General features: G+C 46.9%; 1 non-coding gene across 1 annotated transcript; it reads left to right on the top strand.

Moving 5' to 3' along the window:
* Positions 1 to 8,782: 8,782 nt before the first annotated feature.
* Positions 8,783 to 8,897, top strand: LOC139670771 (U5 spliceosomal RNA). Its single transcript, XR_011697546.1, has one exon. It is a non-coding gene; the product is annotated as a U5 spliceosomal RNA (small nuclear RNA).
* The last annotated feature ends 10,489 nt before the right edge of the window (positions 8,898 to 19,386 follow it).

Here is a 19,386-nt window from a genome sequence, read left to right as displayed (position 1 = left end):
ACAGTGATGGGCTTTGAATGGACTATTACTTACTCAGGAATGAGTTGGTGTTTATAATAAGTAGTTCTATGAATATGTCACCTCAGTGCTCGGTGGTGGTGACAAAAAGCAAATTGAATGTTACGAATTAATAGGAAAGGAATAGAGATCAAAATAGAAATCATTATTACAGCCCTCAGTAAATTCTACGTGTGTCTCCTTCTAGAATGGTTTGAGTGGCTCTGGTGTTCCCCCCACAGAAAGGAAGCAGCAGAACTGGAAAAGATATGTAGAAGGGCAATAAAGTGATCAAAGGTAGAGAACAATGAAGTACTTCAGGAATATTTCATCTGAATAAGAGATGCCAGAAGCAGAGTATGATAATGGTCTATCAGATTGTGAGTGGCATGAAGAGGATGAAAGAGAGCAACTATTTTTTGTTTCTTTGAAAAGACAAAAAAGGGTGCTTGAGATGATAGCAGGTCAGAATAAAGGACTTCCTTCACACACTGTGCAGTTAATCTGCAGCTAAACCCTCCTTGCCAAGGGATACTGCAAGTGCTAAAGGTTTACCTGATCTAAAAATATTGAACAATATAATGGAATAAAAGCTTCATGGAATTCCTAGTAAATACAAAGAGACCTCAGGAATATTTATGATTCTGTCTTCTAGAGGCTGCAGAAACACAGACACTACTCAGTGCTTGATCTCATACTCTTCCCTTTACTGGGCTAGGTAGTCCTAGAGTGTCACCCACCATGGATGTCCTCAGTGCTTGATCTTCTGTCTTCTCCAAAGGATGGAAACCTCATTCTCTCCTGGGTACAGTCATCCCCACTCTCCCAGTCATCAGAATTATCCTCCAAAGATATTCATCCTCCTTCCAGCACAAATTTCTTGGGATGCTCCATCACCTCCTCTTCTAAACTGTTACAGGGACAGTTTGCCCAGTGCTCTTTCTTCATTGCCTTGGAGTTGTGTCCCCTGTGTTCCTGAATAAACCTGAAAGCTTGTTGAAAAATGATGATTTCTTCACTGAAAGGGTTGTCAGGCATTAGGACAAGACTCCCAGGGCAGTGATGGAATCACCATCCCAGGTAGTGTTCAAAAAAATGTGTAAAGGACATGGTTTAGTGATGGGTTAATGTAATTGGACTTAATGCAATGACTTCATGTAATTAAGTAATAATGGGTTAATAATTGGACTCGATCTTAGAGGGCTTTTCCAACCCAAATTATCCTATGAATCAATGGTTAAGGACTTGGGAATTTGTAGTGGCCTTTTGGAGAGCAACTCTCTAGAATCTTTTTCTGGATCAGCTTCAAGGCTCCTGAAGAGGTTTTTGCACACTAATTCTTCACAGTTCCTGAATTATGTTATCCAGCATTTGAACTCCTTGAAGTTTTCTCAAGTTCTTGGAGGTTTGATGACGAATCAAACCTCACTGCTCTGGAGTTGTGTTGAGCAGCCAATAATGCCTGTCAGAATTAGGGCCAGATCAGGAGAAGAGAAGGATTTAACACTGCAAAAGAGTATTTGCCATGCCAGAAATCATCTCTGCCAGGGACCATGTGAGGCTCCAGCAGTAAAGTCACAGTGCAAAGGGAATGAGATCTGCACTGCTGCCTTTTCCACATGACCTTGTCCATGGCACAGCAACTCCTTGTGCTCCAGCTTCCCTAGACATCAAAACTTCCCTATTTCCAGGGAAGTTGTTTCTCTTTCAGGAGAACTGAGATAAAAGATGTCCAAAACTGACAAGGCCATTACCATTCTTGCTTGAGGATGGCTCATGTCCACATACATCAAATGCAAAATTAATAATACCCACCAGGACAGTCATTAAAGTCTCTCAGTTTCAGTCCAGACTACTTAAAAAACTTTGCAGCTTGGTCCTACCAGGAGGTCAGTGGAGATCAAAGATTTCTGACAATACACACACCAGCATCTGGTGGGTGATGGGTCTGAAAAGGGATTTGTTTGGTCTCTGTGGGATAGAGTCACAAAGTGTGGGGTCTGGATTACAGAAGAAGAAACCCTGAGGCTCACGGAGGAGCAGATCATACCACTGATGGCACTGGGGGATGTGTGAAGTTTGGTTATGCAGCAGGAGGAAGCATCTGCTGGCAGATCTTCAGCTTCTGGACCAGGAATTCAGGTGTGAAGGAACACTCAGGAGTTGACCTTGTTTAGGCCTTGAGGCTTTAATGTCCACCTGTTGTTGGGTGACACACCAGAGCTCTGATCTCCAACTCCAGATGGATATTCTTGGAGAGCTGAAAACAGCTGGAGACTCTTTTGTGTGCAAGTGGAAAAGGTATTGGAATCCTTTCTGAAACCTGGCAGCAGGTGAAGTGCAGATGCAGACCAGGTTTGTTGAGGATTTGTAACTCCCTCAGAGTAAAAACAATGCAAGAGATGATGGGTTTCAGAAGGAAAAACCCTTGGAATGGGACTGGTCAAGAGTGGACCAAAAGGACATAGTACATCTGGCCTGTGGCATCTATTTGGGAAGAAAGAACCCTAAAATAAATGAAAAATATTTACATTTCTCTGTTGGCTTTACATGTGACCAGGAATGAATGTTTCACATGGATACTCTAACAGGATAAGCAGGGGGAAAGCACTAAACCCATGAATGCAGCAGCTGTTGAGGATGGAGGCTGACAAAGGAACTGGACTATGGGAAGTAGCTGGGCTTATATATCTTACCTTAACTGGCTTCTCATATGGCCACTGAGGTAAACTCAGGGAAGCTGGACCATCAGTCTGACCTCACACTGATTTCTTGTGTTCTTACAGAGAAGATGTCCATTTGGTTAGAATATTCCTGTGAAAGATAGAACATACTGCACTGGAAGCTTCTCCCTTCCCTTCCCTTCCCTTCCCTTCCCTTCCCTTCCCTTCCCTTCCCTTCCCTTCCCTTCCCTTCCCTTCCCTTCCCTTCCCTTCCCTTCCCTTCCCTTCCCTTCCCTTCCCTTCCCTTCCCTTCCCTTCCCTTCCCTTCCCTTCCCTTCCCTTCCCTTCCCTTCCCTTCCCTTCCCTTCCCTTCCCTTCCCTTCCCTTCCCTTCCCTTCCCTTCCCTTCCCTTCCCTTCCCTTCCCTTCCCTTCCTTTCCCTTCCCTTCCCTTCCCTAACTTTCCCAAACCTTCCCAAACCTTCCCAAACCTTCCCTTCCCAAACCTTCCCAAACCTTCCCAAACCTTCCCAAACCTTCCCTTCCCAAACCTTCCCTTCCCAAACCTTCCCTTCCCTTCCCTAACCTTCCCTTCCCTTCCCTTCCCTTCCCTTCCCTTCCCTTCCCTTCCCTTCCCTTCCCTTCCCTTCCCTTCCCTTCCCTTCCCTTCCCTTCCCTTCCCTTCCCTTCCCTTCCCTTCCCTTCCCTTCCCAAACCTTCCCTTCCCTTCCCAAACCTTCCCTTCCCTTCCCTTCCCTTCCCTTCCCTTCCCTTCCCTTCCCTTCCCTTCCCTTCCCTTCCCTTCCCTTCCCTTCCCTTCCCTTCCCTTCCCTTCCCTTCCCTTCCCTTCCCTTCCCTTCCCTTCCCTTCCCTTCCCTTCCCTTCCCTTCCCTTCCCTTCCCTTCCCTTCCCTTCCCAAACCTTCCCTTCCCTTCCCTTCCCTTCCCTTCCCTTCCCTTCCCTTCCCTTCCCTTCCCTTCCCTTCCCTTCCCAAACCTTCCCTTCCCTTCCCTTCCCAAACCTTCCCTTCCCTTCCCAAACCTTCCCTTCCCTTCCCTTCCCTTCCCTTCCCTTCCCTTCCCTTCCCTTCCCTTCCCTTCCCTTCCCTTCCCTTCCCTTCCCTTCCCTTCCCTTCCCTTCCCTTCCCTTCCCTTCCCTTCCCTTCCCTTCCCAAACCTTCCCTTCCCAAACCTTCCCTTCCCTTCCCTTCCCTTCCCTTCCCTTCCCTTCCCTTCCCTTCCCTTCCCTTCCCTTCCCTTCCCTTCCCTTCCCTTCCCTTTCCTTCCCTTCCCTTCCCTTCCCTTCCCTAACCTTCCCTAACCTTCCCTTCCCTTCCCTAACCTTCCTTTTCCTTCCCTAACCTTCCCTTCCCAAACCTTCCTTTCCCTTGCCTTCCCAAACCTTCCCTTGCCTTCCCTTCCTTTCCCTTCCCTTCCTTTTCCTTCCCTAACCTTCCCTTCCCAAACCTTCCCTTCCCTTGCCTTGCCTTCCCTTCCCTTGCCTTCCTTTGCCTTCTGTCCCCTCCGCTTCCCTCTCCTCCCCTTTTCATCTAGGAAAAAACCCACTCTATTTTGGGATATTAGTTGGCTGATCTAAGGAAATGTGGGCATGTGGAAGATTCAGAAATATTTCACTCCCCTCCAGCAGCAAAAATAATCAGTGGGAATCTTGTCTGCTCTGGACAGAGCTGAACATTTTCCTTGGTAAGGCAGAAGACAGCCTGAAGGACATAGTCTTTTGAAAGACTAAAAATGCCAGAGCTCAAGTCCTCAAGTCCAGCTGGGTCATGGAATGACTGTGGTGAAGCCTTTGGCTCACTGTCCCACAGGTTGCCTGGCTGGTTCCCTCTCTCTCCATCTCACATGGAGCACTGGCTGAGGTAGAGGTTGGTTTTTATGATGGATTCACATTGTCCATTTTCAAGCCAAGGTACCTCCAGTGTAATTGTGGGACCACAGTTCTCTCCAGCCCTACAGGAGTGAGGAGGGGCCACACACACCTGAGAGCCTCCCCCACCCAGGCTGGTGCCAAAAGCATCTCGAGGAACATGTGGGTTGGGTGTGAAGGCACAACAGATGGTTGTCAATGCTGTGTTTAGAAACACGGGACAAGGAGGAGCAGGATGATTCCATAACTTTAAGGTCAAGCACCCAGAGGAGATTCAACCCATGTGTCCTGCATGACAGTCCACTAGACCTGTCTTTTCTTCTTCTAGCCCTTGGCTGGAGAGCAGCACAAGCTGGGTCTGGACACAGAAATTTGGAAGTGATAGCCTGTGGATAATGCAGTGGGCAGGTGGACCAGTCACACAGAGTTATCATCTGTGGGGAAAATAACTCTGCCCAAAGGGATCTGGATGAGTCAGATTAAGGAGGCTGTAATTGAATAAAAATACCTGTGCTTTCTTGCAGTTCAGCTAATCCACATTAACAGTTCAGTGGGATTAACTTCCCTATGACAACAGACTCGTGGGATTTTAGGGCAAAAATCCACCAGGAACATCTTTAACAAAAGGTGATTTAAATGAAATCTGTTGGCCACCTTTCTCCTCTCCTCCACTCAGACTCACCTTCACCCGATTCAGCTTGAGAGAAGAATTGACTTTAGGAGTAAATATGCAGCAGGTTGTTCTTCTCTGGGCAGATACCTGTCTCCAAGCACGCAGCAGGGGGGCTGAGGTCAGCAGAGGTAGCTGAATTTTCATTAGGAACAGATACTTTTATCGTGGTTTAGTTCTGGACACAGAAATCAGGAAGGACATCAGGCTGCCTGCTCTTACCTCTACTGTATTTTTCTTTCAGTATGTGACATCATCCTATTGATGAAGGTCAGGTTGATCTCAGGTCCCTTCTGACTCATTGAATATTAGGGATGGCTGGAGGCAGGAGGAGCCAGTGATTTGATGTGACAGGTCAGGAGGGAGCACACCAGCAGTGCAGCAGGACACGGGCTGCAGGAATGGGTGATGCCATGATCCATTGTGACAAGAGGAGAGCTGTGGATGGATGGCCAAACAGCCTGGAATGACCCAGCAAGGGCAGGACAGAAAGAGGCAAAACCCCCAAAAATCCTTTGGTTTGTGTCCCCTCCCACTTCAATGGGACAAATCCAAAGTGACCTTCCTTAGCTGATGACTGGATCACAGATTAACTGTGTGAGATCCTGTGACATCATGAACCAAGTTCCTTCCTTAAAGTTCATGTCATTCCACCCCCTGCCATGGGCAGGGACACCTTCCACTATCCCAGGTTGCTCCAAGCCCCATCCAACCTGGCTTTGGACACTTCCAGGGATGGGACAGCCACAGCTTCTCTGGGCAATCTGTGCCAGGGCCTGCCCACCCTCACAGTAGAACATTTCTGCCTAACATCTAATCTAAACCTACTTTTTTTCCAGTGTAAAGCCATTAATTCTCTGTTTAAAGATGCAAAGCACTTGTGGGCTGCAGTCCAGGCTGGATCCAGGACGTGGCCATCAGAGCAGGAGAGAAGCAGGAGCAAGGACTCTGCTCTGCAGCTGTGTGGCCACGGAAAGGAGAGGCAGGAGCCTGTGGTGGCCACCACTCACCATGCACTGCTTGGCTAAGCTGTGACTTGCATTAGGCAAAACCTGCAAGCAAAGACACCAGGTTGCTCCCAGGTGATTCTTCCTGGCCTTTCTTCCAAAGGGTTGTTTCTCATGTATTCAGCAGCAGAGTGTTTTGAGAAAAGGGTTCTCTGCTCCCTCAGGCTCAGGATGGCAGGGACAGCTGGGAGCTCTTTCCTTTCAGCCCTCTTGCCTTCCCATCCTGTGAAATTTTGTGCCAGCTGTGTTCACCTGTTTGATTTCTCTTTCAGAGGCTGCCTTCCTCCACAAATTAATTTTGATTATTTAAGCTTGCCTTGCCTGGCAGGGAGGGATCTCTTAGTGGTGTGAGTTTGAAGAACTCACTCTCTTCATATCTTTCTCTCTTTTCCCTCTGCACTGCGTCTAATTTTGTGGTTCCCTGCCTTCCCCCAAAATAACCTTCAGACCCAATTCTGAACTGTCATATTCATTACATCACAGCTGTCTGCAGACAGGGCTTATCACTTGCAATCCACTCAGTTACACTTGTGATTAAAACTGATTGCAAATGTGATCCTGGCTGCTCAGCGTGGAAATTGGGAACGTCTTTATAATTTCTGACAGCAGATCATGAGGCCCTGGATGAGCCAGGCAGAGCTGTAGAGGCAGGACAAGATCTTTGTGGGCCACTGGGAGTGGAAGAAGAATATGCATCTGTGAGGAAGAGAGAGATGGTGAGTTGAGAAAAAAAAACAAAACATAAAAAACCAACAAACCCAAAACACAAACATATGGAACAGTCCAGGCTAAAAAGCTGAAATCTGGGAAAGGCAGGGGGTGAAAACTAAGCTCAGCTCTTGACTTCCAGGACCATCCCTAGGGATAGGTGATGTAGCAGAGAAAACAAGACCACTGTCCAAGCCTTTACTCAGTTTTGGGCACCAGTAACTCATGGAGTCATACAGATATTCCTGGGAAAACAACTGTTGTGTTACTTCCCAAATACAGTGGTGGCAAATCATAATCTGCTGGACTCTTCTGCATCTTCTCCTCCTCCAGCCTGTTCCTTTTCCATAACTGGAGCCATTTCTGCCCTGTTTGATAAGAGCAGGGCTGCAAAATTAAGCTTTGCAGAGTGATGGAGCCTTAAATGTGCTCAGAGAGTTTGTACCTTGCTCCAAACCTGGAAAGGGCTCCACCATCTCTCTCTGTTGGCCTGAACCCCTGCCTTGACTTCAGAGATTTATATACCTAAAACCAACTACAGACTTTACATTTATTTAATCTTTTATTTATATCATAACCCAAATGTTTTTTTCTGACCTGGTCTCATCAAGGGTCCAGTGCCTTGTGTTGAACTAAAGCCTAATTTCCAGAGTTTGTTTTCAATCTGAAGAGGTTGAAAATCCAGCAGTTTCCTTGGGAGCTTTTTCCAGCTTGTTGAATCCTCTCCCTGTTTCACCTTAGTCTTTATTCTCTCCAGCCTGACTCCAGTTATACTTTACTCCATTCCCTCTCTGAAGGGAGTCTCCCAAACATCTCCATAAGGAGGTGCCTCTCCAGCTTCATTCTTATGAACTGAACAGGGTAAAAGGTTTCTGACATGTCTCCTGGTCAGAGATTGTCCTCCAGACTTTGGAGTCACTTTTATTGCCATCCTCTGATGTCTCTCCAAGCACTGGATGTTCCCCTGCAGGCACAGACATCACAACTGGGTGTTCCCAATCCCTTCATACCCAGATGAAAAATGACTTGCCTTGTCTAACTCAACATGCCCCTGCCTGGACATCCAAGAAGCGAATCAGCTCTTTTGATGGATTTAGGGCATTGCTCTAAGACCTTTTTTCAAATCATTGGACTGGCCTGGCTGTCTTGGAGCTGCTGCTTTCCAGCACAGGCTCTCCTCCTCTTGCCCATACTCCAAGGGGGTTTTTATGTATAAAATCAAACCTTTGCACAGTGTTGTCTGTGCCCTGGGATCATCTAACTCCAGGCATGGAGCTGATGTTCCTCTGCCAAGAGTCCAGTCACAAAGATTGTCCTGCCATCATCCCAGACACATAAAATAGGCTGATTTTTAAATTTTTTTTACTGGATATTCCCTCCTCTATACCAGCAGAAAGCTCTCAAGGTCCTGAGATCCCTGGAAGAGTCCAAGGCCAGGCTGGAGAGGGCTTGGAGCAACCTGGTCTGGTGGAAGGTGTCCCTGCACATGGCAGGGGATGGAATGAGGTGAACTTTAAGGTCCCTTCCAACCCAATCCATTCTGTGACTCTGTGTTGGTTCTAAAGCAGCGCTGACCCGAGTCAGGCCAGTCATTCAAGTGTAGAAACGCCTTTTCCCGACGTTCACGCACAGCCGCTTTCCGATGCCTCATTAGTATTCGTATAATTTGCATACCCAGGGTGCACCGCGGCACGGTGGGGCTGTCCTGGTAGAAATTTCCATATTTCCCATGGGAACACTGGAATTAAGACATGGAATTGTGTTATTTCTTTGGTGGAGACTCAACTGGAGTGGGAGAGCATGATTGAGAAGGACAGCAGCGGGGTGGATCGGGTGTGGAGGAGTCCATTACAGTGCAATGTTCTTCTTCATAATGAGTGAATGTTCTGCCTTTTACTAAAGGTTTCCGTGGAGAAGAACATTGACGGTAAATGCAAGAAGTTTTGGAGGCTCTGCTTGGCAGAGCTGCCTTTTTTTGGTTGAAAAGTAGATGAAAAATACTTTAAAAACAGTCTGTAGCTTCCACCCAAAGTTGTGTCATTGATACTTACTCTGTGTGATCGTGTGTTGTCAGAATTCGGTGTATCCAGCGCCGGGATTAGCACAGAAAAGGTGGGAACCTGTAGGAGCAGGTCCCGAGGAGAGCCCAGAGATGCTCCAGGGCTTGGATCCCTCTCCTCCCGAGCCAAGCTGGGAGAGCTGGCGGGGCTCACCTGGAGAAGAGAAGGCCCCCAAGAGAGACCTGAGAGTCCCTACCAGGGACTAAAGGGAGTTTATAAAAAATAGAGAGAGTGACTTTTTGCGTGGGCAGATAGTGATAGGACATGGGGGAATAATTTTAAACCAAAAGAGGGTTTAGATTAGGTGCCAGGGAGAAATTCTTCACAATGAGGGTGGTGAGGCCCTGGCACAGGTTGGGCAGAGAAGGTGTGGCTGCCCCATCCCTGGAAGTGTCCAAAGCCAGGTTAGATGGGGCTTGGAGCAACCTGGGCTAGTGAATGATAGTCTTGCTCACAGCAGGGAATGGAACTGGATAATCTTTAAGGCCCCTTCCCACCCAAACCATTCTAGTCCTATCTCTAAAGCAGACCCTGGTGCCAAGGAAAAGCAATAGCTCCTCCTAGAGGGATGTGTCTCCAAAACTTTGGGTAGGATTTGCCAAGTTAAGGTTGTGTATTCACCATAGTGGCACCTTTCTTGAGGTATTTTTCAGTGTTCGGGACCATTTTCATCATAATTAATCTTAAATGTTAGAAAGGGAAGGCTTTATACCGTTCACCTCCCTCCCTTTTAAGAAACTGGTTTCCTGCCTTTATTCTTTTGCCTGCCTTCATTTCCTGCCTCCATTTCCCCTGCTTTTCTAAGAAGCAAAATTTTCTGTTTGCACAAATGAGCACAGGGTGATAAGTTTTCACTTCCAGAAAAAGCCTCCTTTTCTGGGTGAAGTGACATCTGTCTCACAGCACAGGGAAATGTTATTATTGTCCAGAGCAGCCCAGAGTCAGCCTCTGCTTCACTGCAGGCTGCACTAATTGGGACATTAAGAGCACTGCATTTATTTGGATTAATGAAGAACCAGAGGGAAGTGTCCCAGATGGGACATGTCCAGGGCACACTCCAGACCCTGCCACAAGATGTCTGGCTTGCAAGGTCCTGACTTGAAGTGTGTGGCTGCCAACAAATCATTGCTGTCATCTTGGCCATGGTACAAATCCCGCAGACATCCGATCTTTTCCTTTGGCTCCTGCCCTGAAAGCCCCTCCTGTCATCGTGCACTGGGAGTGCAGTCACTCTCTAGATCATTCTCCACAGACACAATTTTGTGGCTATTGTTGTGGCAGCTTTGCTGCTCTTGAGGCTATAAACTCACCTTGAAGAGCTGCGTGGACTTCCTCGATAGGTGGAAAAGGATGGAGGGAAGATTCCTGGTTTTGCAGACTGTTAAAAATCAAAATAAACTGTGTTGCATTGAATCTGTAGGAGGTGGATGATTATTCTCTGCAAAGACACAGTTTGGAGGGACGGAACATTTCCACATCTGCTGTGGGACCTGCAAACAGTCCCTCTATGGCAGACACTCACAAGCCACTCATCCCTCATATGAGTGGGCTGAGATGGAACAAAAATGAGGGGGTTTGCACCATCAGGCTCACGTGTTCCCTGCAGCCTTTCATGACTTAGGCCTGCAAATCCAACCTGGATACCCAAAGCAGACCCCTGCTTTTAAGCAGCACAAGAAATAAGGGACACAAATTCCACCACAGCATGCCTGGGACATTAAGTTTTCATGTCTCAGCCAAAATTAACATTCAACTTGCAACCAAGAGGCTGCAAGTGGCAACCAGCAGCTTTGAAGGTCACCTCGCCTCCAAGTAAATAAATAAATAGTAAATAAGAAAGCAGGCAGCAATGAATAAACCAGGCAAAGCCAGAGGCATTCCACTGGCTAGGACTTGGGGGTTTGGGGTTTTTTTTTTATTTCTTCTCTGTTCTCTTCACTTTCATTTCCCAAAGGTCGGTGCTAATAGGAGACCCCTGTTATTGCTCATGCACAGAGCACACCCTCGCCAGCCTGCCTGTTTCAGAGCCCCTGCAACCAATTCAGAGGCTGAGCTGGGAGCACAAACAGTGTCATCTCCACTGCTGATTACTTTAATGAGGCTTTCTAGCTGTACCAGGGCATGACAGGTGGGAGGATCTGTTGCAAATACTATGTTTGCCTCTTAGAGCAGAATCTGTGCCCTTCTTGCTAAAGAGACATCGTGGTGCCAGGTGTTTGTTTTCCACGTTCCTCTCGGCCATGCCTAATGAGATCCTGGCTCTGCAAGCTCAGAGTTGACTTTTTCCAACAGTTTTTCCAGCTTGGCCACATGGCCAGAGAAGAGACGGTCTGAAATCACGCGGGGAGCTGCGCCAAAGCTATTTCTGATTGTGTTTGTGCCATGCTGGACCCATCTGCTGATCTGAAGAGATGCACACAGAAGGAGGTGTGGGAGGTAAAGTCTTTTCTTTGTGAGGAGAGCATCCACATGTCTAGTGGGGACCCTGCCTCACCTTTCAAAGTGCTTAGTCTCTTGGGCATCCATACTACAAGTGTGCTCCTAGGCTCCCTTCCAGAATGAGCCAGTGGCTCTCTGAGGGCTGAAATCTGGGCAAGCTGACAGGACAGTTTCCCAGAGATGCTCTCCAGAGAGACACGATGCACATGCTGCACTAATCGAGCCCAGTGCTGTCCCAACAGACCAAACTCACTCAGACAAGTTTCTGTCGCACTCCAGGTCATAAAACACATACTCTGGCATCACATTTTGAAGATAACACATTGATGGGCAGGACACACTTTGCTGCCAAGCCAGGACTAAATCTTTTGGGGCACTCCCACACATAGTCCAGCAAAAGTCAGAGTTGGATTAAGGGAAAGTTTTTTCTTCCTAAAGAAATGTGTCCTTGAAACATGCTCATATTCCCTGAACACAGAGATCTTGTCATTCTTGGTCTGTCCACTCTTATCACCGACACTGTGGCTTTTGGGATGAGACCAAGAAACCCATCTACAGTAGAAAAGGCTGAGGACACTCACTCAACATCTCACCCAGCTGCTGTCCACCTCACCTGTTTGTGCTGGATAGATTTTATATCTATCTATCTATCTATCTATCTATCTATCTATCTATCTATCTATCCATCTATCTATCCATCTATCTATCCATCCATCTATCTATCTATCTATCTATCTATCTATCTATCTATCTATCTATCTATCTATCTACCCATCTATCTATCTATCTATCTATCTATCTATCTATCTATCTATCTATCTATCTATCTATCTACCCATCTATCTATCTATCTATCTATCTATCTATCTATCTATCTATCTATCTATCCATCCCTCTATCCATCCATCTATTAATATGGGCTCCCATACATTCTGAGACTCCAGACCTAGCAGGGCTTTTCATCTTTGATGGGAGATAATGCCATACATCTCATTGCCATGTTCAAGCCTTCCTAAGCACAGTGGATGCTGCATGATTGTGCTATAGCCGGGCTGGAAACATCAATGTGAAGAGGAGCCTTCATACAACTCCATGTGTTGTTGCCTGCTTGCACCCATGGAGTTCATCCTGCAGTGCAGGGAAATCCAGGATGCCTGTTTAGGGAAAACTGGAGTACCCATGAACCCTGGCATAAGACCCTATAACTTCAAGAAGCAATGGATCCTCTGGGGAAAAAAAAAAAGCATCCCTAAGGGACAGTGGGGACAGGCAAAAGAACTTTAGATACTCTAAGAATAACAAAAACTGGGCTTTAGTATTAAAGAAATACAATCTGAAGGTGTTTCTTGATATAGCCCAATTCAACAGCTCCTTCATGTCATGGCTGGTGGGTTTCCTGGAGAACCTGTGGCTTCCCCATCCCTGGAAGTGTTCAAGGCCAGGTTGGATGGGGCTTGGAGCAACCTGGGCTAGTGGAAGGTGTCCCTGCCCGTGGCAGGGGCTGGAATGAGGTGATCTTTAAGATCCCTTCCAACCCAAACCATTCTGGGTTTCTATGATAACAAACCCTTACCCCATGACTCAGTATGTGTGATGTCCAACATTGGGAGCAAGAAAGGTGAAACATCTGTGAACACCTCACCTCATGGACTCATCCACAACCTCAGACTGATCCATCTTCTCAGCTCCTTTCAAGCCCCGCAGTGAGATATTCCAACCAGGAGCAGCATCACTTCCAGCTTTTCCAACAGCCCAGGAAGGACAAGGTGAACCCCAACATAAAGCACAACCCACTGAAGATCTCCATTCCCTCCCCTGCCAGTCTGATGGGATGGTTCCAGTCCTGACCCTCCCTGCGTGGGTGGCACGTGTCTGTCTCCCCAAAACTGGCAGGAGTCATCACCACAGAAGGTGGAAACTGGCTGGTAGGAGACCAGGTGATCTTCTCCTTATTTCCTTGCTATTGACTCTTCTGCAATTAACATGATGCTAATTGTTACCCTTTGGGCTAGACATGATTAATCAGCAATTTTCTCCTTCCTGCCCTATTTTTTTTTTTTTTAAGAGCAGCTGGGAAACATCATTCTCTCCATCAGTAGAGTTTGAAAGCTCCTCCATCTGGACAATCTAATTCCCGATGTAAATACAGAGAAAGGAAGGAAGGGAAGAATGGTGTCCCAAGGGAGCCCCTCCACATCCCCCCCAGTGTGCCTGAGGTGACTTTCTCCCCCTCCCCTCATTGTCCTGGCCTTTAGGAAGAGAGCCAGTCCCTCTGCTGAAGGGGAACTGAATAGGTGACTGTAAATTGAAATTAACAGTTAGCACAAGGAGTACAAAGCAATGATTAATGGCTTTTTAATGCTCCACCGTTCTCCACTCAGAGCACTTTGTTTTAATGGCAGGGGATGGAGAATAAAACGTGTGTGTTTGTGGGAGCAGAGCTTTGCACACACGAGTCTTTCTCAGTCTCTCAGTAATTGTCACCATTAAGGAGAGCCAATCTAACACTCTTTAGCTCAGAATTACGTAGAAAAGCCTGATATCTCCCTCATCTCATCTGGTACATTGCAACTAAAAATGGAATGGAGTGAAGTCATTAAAAGAAATGTCCCCCAACCAGCAGTTACCCAGATAATTGTTTTTCTGCTTTGGGTTTAATTATAATGTGGACCCATTGATTAATTAAATAAGTTTCTATAACCTCCTCCACCCTTGTCCTAAGGAAGGTTCCACTTAGACTCACTGAAGGATAATTATTTGTCTTTCAGCCTGTTTAAGAATTGTGGCTCTTTCAGGGCCATCTCCGCGGGTGTTCATCATCTCATGTGTTGACATGTGCCAATAGTTATCTACGTCACTTGGCCTCATGAGCACTCAGAAGAGCCATGCATTTGTCAGTCATTCTTAAGCAACACTTTCTTTCTGATTTTTTAATTAGAAATTATCCTTTTTAAGCATTTTCAAGTAATTTCTGTCCAGGATTACGATCATACCAAAGTAAAGATGAAGTTCAGCCACTGTGGCTGCAGCCAACCTAATGTCGTGATTTGTGGCAGAGTTGGTCAAGGTCAAGTTGGATGAAACTGTGATCAAGTGAGATAGTTATTAATAAGTGGGATAGTTATTAATGATCCCCTCAGCTCTTGGAATAGCTACTTCACCTGCTGCTGCGTGTTTGTAGAGGAGGCCTTTCCTCAGGATCTAGTCTTGATTACTTTATAGTCTAGAAAAATCCCAAAACAACACAGGTGCTTCAGCAAGACCTCGTCTTCTAAAGAAGACAACTGGAACCACAGATGAATGTTTCCTTTGAAACAGCTTTTCCCCCTGTCTTGGTTTGAGATAAGCAACTGCCAACCCCCCCAAGCACAGAGAGAAAAGCCTCCCTCCTAACACCAGGGAAAGGGAGGAAAAGAGAGGGGAAAGAAAAAAAACACTTCAAACTGCATTTATACTAAATCTACATATATTTTTCACAGAAAGAAAGAGACAATTAGAAGAGAGTACAAATAGACACTCACGCAAGTCTGCAACAACAAGTTCCCCACCTCAACTTCTTAACGAACACACAAATTCTACTGTCCTAACTACACATTACTTAAGAAGAAGCTTATTCCCCAGGGAGACAAACCCAAGCAGAAAGGAGAGACCCAGAACAACACATTTTACTTTCCTGAGGTACCCTGTGAGCCAGTGGTGGGCCTGGTCCTCTCCATCCCCCCTGGGACAGCATCGTGAGTCCTCCCAAGAGGAGGGCTGAGAAATGAATGCCTTAACCACTCCCACACTGGTTCCTACTTCCCTGGAGATGATGTCATAATGTGGTATGGAATACAAAGTTACTGGCTAGAAGAGGTCAGCTGTTAGCTCAGCCCAGCTCAAGTCAGCTGACAGCTTCTGCCTAGTCCACACTTCAGAGCCCAAATCTAGGCCCACCTTGGTGAACCCATAACACCCCCTTAGGGGAAAAAGAGTTGGATGACAAGTTTAGATGGAGATGTCCACCTGTAGACCCTGCAGTTAGCTGAGATGAACCCCATCCTTCCATGCTAAGCACACCCTTGGGTTTATGAACTGAGTTAAAAACATTTCTGATCAAGAGTTCTCTTCCAAAGGTCTCTAGTAAACCAAGTCCCTCCATTTCCCTGTGAATAAATCCCTGTTAAAGGAATAATCTGCATCGAACAGCAGACTGTTAGAATGAGGGCAATACAACAACATCAAACTTGTCAAGGGGCTCCTCCAGGAAACCAAAGCTTTTTGTGTTTTAGAGCTCACCACAACATTGACCCTACTGAGGTTTCTTTTTCATTCTGCAGGAACAAATGCTGGGAGATTTATACCTGGGAATATCACTTGACACAAATTGAATAGTGGGTATAATTATGTATAAAAGCTCCCCTGTTACAGAGGGAAAAAAAAAAGTAAAAATCTGGTTTGTGGGTTAAAAAAAAAGGAAAATAAAGACATTATATTCCATAGTCAGCCAGATGAGATGTTTGCTACTATTGCTATTGATTAGTAACTATGGCAAAGGCCTAAGAAGCACTAATGTGAATTTAATACAAGATGTAATTGAATGATCTCATTGCAGGAAGGATGAGCCAGAGCAGGATTCATGCTGCTGATGTTCAAATCTTTGCTCCCCTCTGCTCTTCTTATAAACATCTACTGGCCAAAAACTCCTTCCCAGGCCCTCACTGCAGCTGGTAACCTTGAAGGCACAGCTTGGAGCAGTGCAGAGGTCCAGCTGGTCTTTCTGGAAATGAGGTTCTTCTGGAGCATCCCGTGTTGTTCTGGATGGCAGAGTGTCTGCAGCTCTGCTCCAATCTCAGCTGGGAAAGCTGACAACTCTGGGAACTCTACCAAGCACGAGGACAGCAGCCATGATGCTGTGATGGCTTACAAATGCTGGGGAAAATCCAAGGGAGGTAAATCACCAGCCCATGCACCCCAGAAAACTGATGGTACCAGAATTTTTGAACCAATACTTCACTGCCACAGACTATTTCCCTATTAGATTTTCTATTTCCCTCCAAAAGGAGAGGATTTTTGGGATCTACCTGTGGCCTTTTCTGGGCTTAACGCCCTGACAAACATTTTGAGAGATCTTGGGCTTCTCCTTGGGAGAACTGGCAAAGCAGAAAGACACATTTCCTGAGTGATGTTATTTTCATGGCTATGTTGCTGATGATACCAGAAATGGTTTGCAAACACCAGGAAAACTTGTTGCAGGATAAGAGGCTCATCACTGGTTTGATGAAGCCTGAAAACACATCCCCTCTCCCAACACACGGTGCTGTTGTGCTGGAGTGAGAGCTCAGGAATCACTGGCAAGCACCAAGCACAGCTTATAGAATCACAGAATCACAGAATCATAGAATTGATTGGGTTGGAAAAGACCTCCAAGATCATCGAGTCCAACCCTTGGTCCAACTCTAGTCCATTTACTAGATCATGGCACTCAGCACCACGTCCAGTCTGCGTTTAAAAATCTTTAGGGATGGGGAATCCACCCCCTCTCTGGGCAGCCCATTCCAATCCCTGAGCACTCTCTCTGCAAAGAATTTTTTTCTGATACCCAATTTCAATTTCCCCTGGCAGAGCTTAAGCCCATCGTGCCCCCTTGTCCTATTGCTGAGTGCCTGGGAGAAGAGACCAACCCCCACCTGGCCAGAACTTCCCTTCAGGCAGTTCCAGACAGTGCTGAGGTCACCTCTGAGCCTCCTCTTCTCCAGGCTAAACACCCCCAGCTCCCTCAGCCTCTCCCCACAGCACTTGTGCTCCAGTCCCTTCTCCAGCCTCGTTGCTCTTCTCTGGACTCGCTCCAGCACCTCAATATCCTTTCTGAACTGAGGGGTCCAGAACTGAACACAACACTCAAGGTGTGGCCTCCCCAAGGCAGAGTCCAGGGGAAGGGTCACTGCCCTGGGCCTGCTGGCCATGCTACTTTGGATCAGGCCAGGATTCCATTGGCCTTCTTGGCCACCTGGGCACACTGGTGGCTCCTGTTGAGCTTCCTGTCCCTCAGTCCCCCCAGGTCCCTCTGCCTGGCTGCTCTCCAGCCACTCTGTGCCCAGCCTGGAGCGCTGCAGGGGGGTGGGGTGGCCAAAGTGCAGGACCCGGCACTTGGCCTTGTTGAACTTCATCCCATTGGAATCAGCCCATCCCTCCAGTCTATCCAGATCCCTCTGCAGAGCCCTCCTGCCTTCCAGCAGATTGACACTCCCTCCCAGCTTGGTGTCATCAGCAAATTATCTCTACTATTACCAAAGCTTGGGGTGTTTTGGACTAAGTTTATAAGTCTCCCACTTTCCAAGGAGAGATGGGGAAGGCACAGGTGCCAACTCCTTGGTGCTCTCTCTCCATCCCATCCTATAGGTACTGACACCACTCCTTCACACCCATACACAGGGATGAGCCTTTCAGCTGGAGAAGATTTTGCCATGTGAAAATGGGAAGCACTCCAAAGAGACCTGGGAGGCACAGCATGGATTACAAGGCTTCCAATCAGATCCTGATAACAGCAAAATGAAGAAGACTCATAAATTTAAGGCTTCTCATCCCTGAACCTTTTTCCATGCAGTGTTGCTGAAGACCTCTGGATGTTTTGGGAGAGGCATCACTTGTCAAGGTGGAACAGTTTGCATTTCCCTGTAAGCTGAATTCATCCTGAATGCTGTTCTTTCTCTAATTTTCCTGTAAATGTTGACTGTACCACCCACAGTTTTTATGCACAGAAGTGACCCCTGTGACAGTATATCAGCATAGAGAGATGGAGAGTGCTGAGACCATGGAATAATGGAATGGTTTGGGTTGGAAAGGACCTTAAAGATCAGTGAGTTCCAGTCCCCTGTCATGGGCGTGGACACCTTCCACTACCTCAGGTTGCTCCAAGCCTCCTGTAACCTGGCCTTGAACACTTCCAGGGATGGAGCAGCCACAGCTTCTCTGGACAGCCTGTGCCAGGGCCTCCCCACCCTCACAGTCAAGGATTTCTTCCTAACATCTAATTTTTTTTAGTTTAAAGCCATTCCCCTTTGTCCTGTCACTACCTGCTCTTGTAAATAACCCTCTGTTCTCTGTTTCTAGGAAGTGCACAGTCCAACAGGGCATAAACCTTCATTCAGCTGCTCAGAGGCTGTTTATCATCCTTTCCTTCAACTTGCCTTTTTATTCAAGTCCTCCTCTGCTAACAAGGGGTCTCTGTGGCTGCCACTTGCAAAGGGATCTGCTCTTCCAGATATGATGTATTACATGCTCAATTCATTACAGCCAATGAGCAGATCTGCAAATTGCATGACCAGATCTGCAAACAGCATGACAAACTGCACTTCAGTGCAGGCTCCTTCCCTCCAGCATTAATCTCCTCCTCCTCAGCCCCCCAGCTCTCCCCATTAGCTCTATTGCTGTTACAATTCTCACTCCCACTCTCACCTCCCCACTGCTCTCGTTTCTCCTTATCTGTGGCTCTGGGATCGGATTTGCTCAGATGACAATCTGAGATTCATGGCTCACTCCCCTCCCTCTCAGCACAGGGATTCAGGACCTCAGTGCAACAGGCAAATAGATCATCTCCTAATGAAGGAAAGGTTTCTCTTTGCCACTCAGGCCATTTGGCAGCAGTTCTTTATCCGACAGCACCGGGCACAGACACACATCCCATCAAAGCTATTACAGTAAAGGGTTAGTTGAACATAAGTGGTGGCAATGATCGGTCCCTTGTACCAAAAATAATGCTAATATTACTATTACTAACAAAACAAATCTATTCACGTGATTGGCTGCTGAGTGGGCTGAGTTCCCATGGCAACAGTCAGCAGTGAAGCTTGTAGGAGGAAAGTAAGTATTCTGTTTGAAATGGTTCAGATTTTTGCCACAAAGTTCAATACAGCGTAGAAAGAGACAGCAGGTTCCTTTGTTGGCTGCACAAAGTGACCCCCACCCTCTCAGCAGC

Source organism: Pithys albifrons, chromosome 3 (assembly GCF_047495875.1).
Source record: "Pithys albifrons albifrons isolate INPA30051 chromosome 3, PitAlb_v1, whole genome shotgun sequence".
NCBI classification, from domain to species: domain Eukaryota; kingdom Metazoa; phylum Chordata; class Aves; order Passeriformes; family Thamnophilidae; genus Pithys; species Pithys albifrons.
Note: the sequence above shows the minus strand (reverse complement) of the source record. Positions and strands in the feature narration are given on the sequence as shown.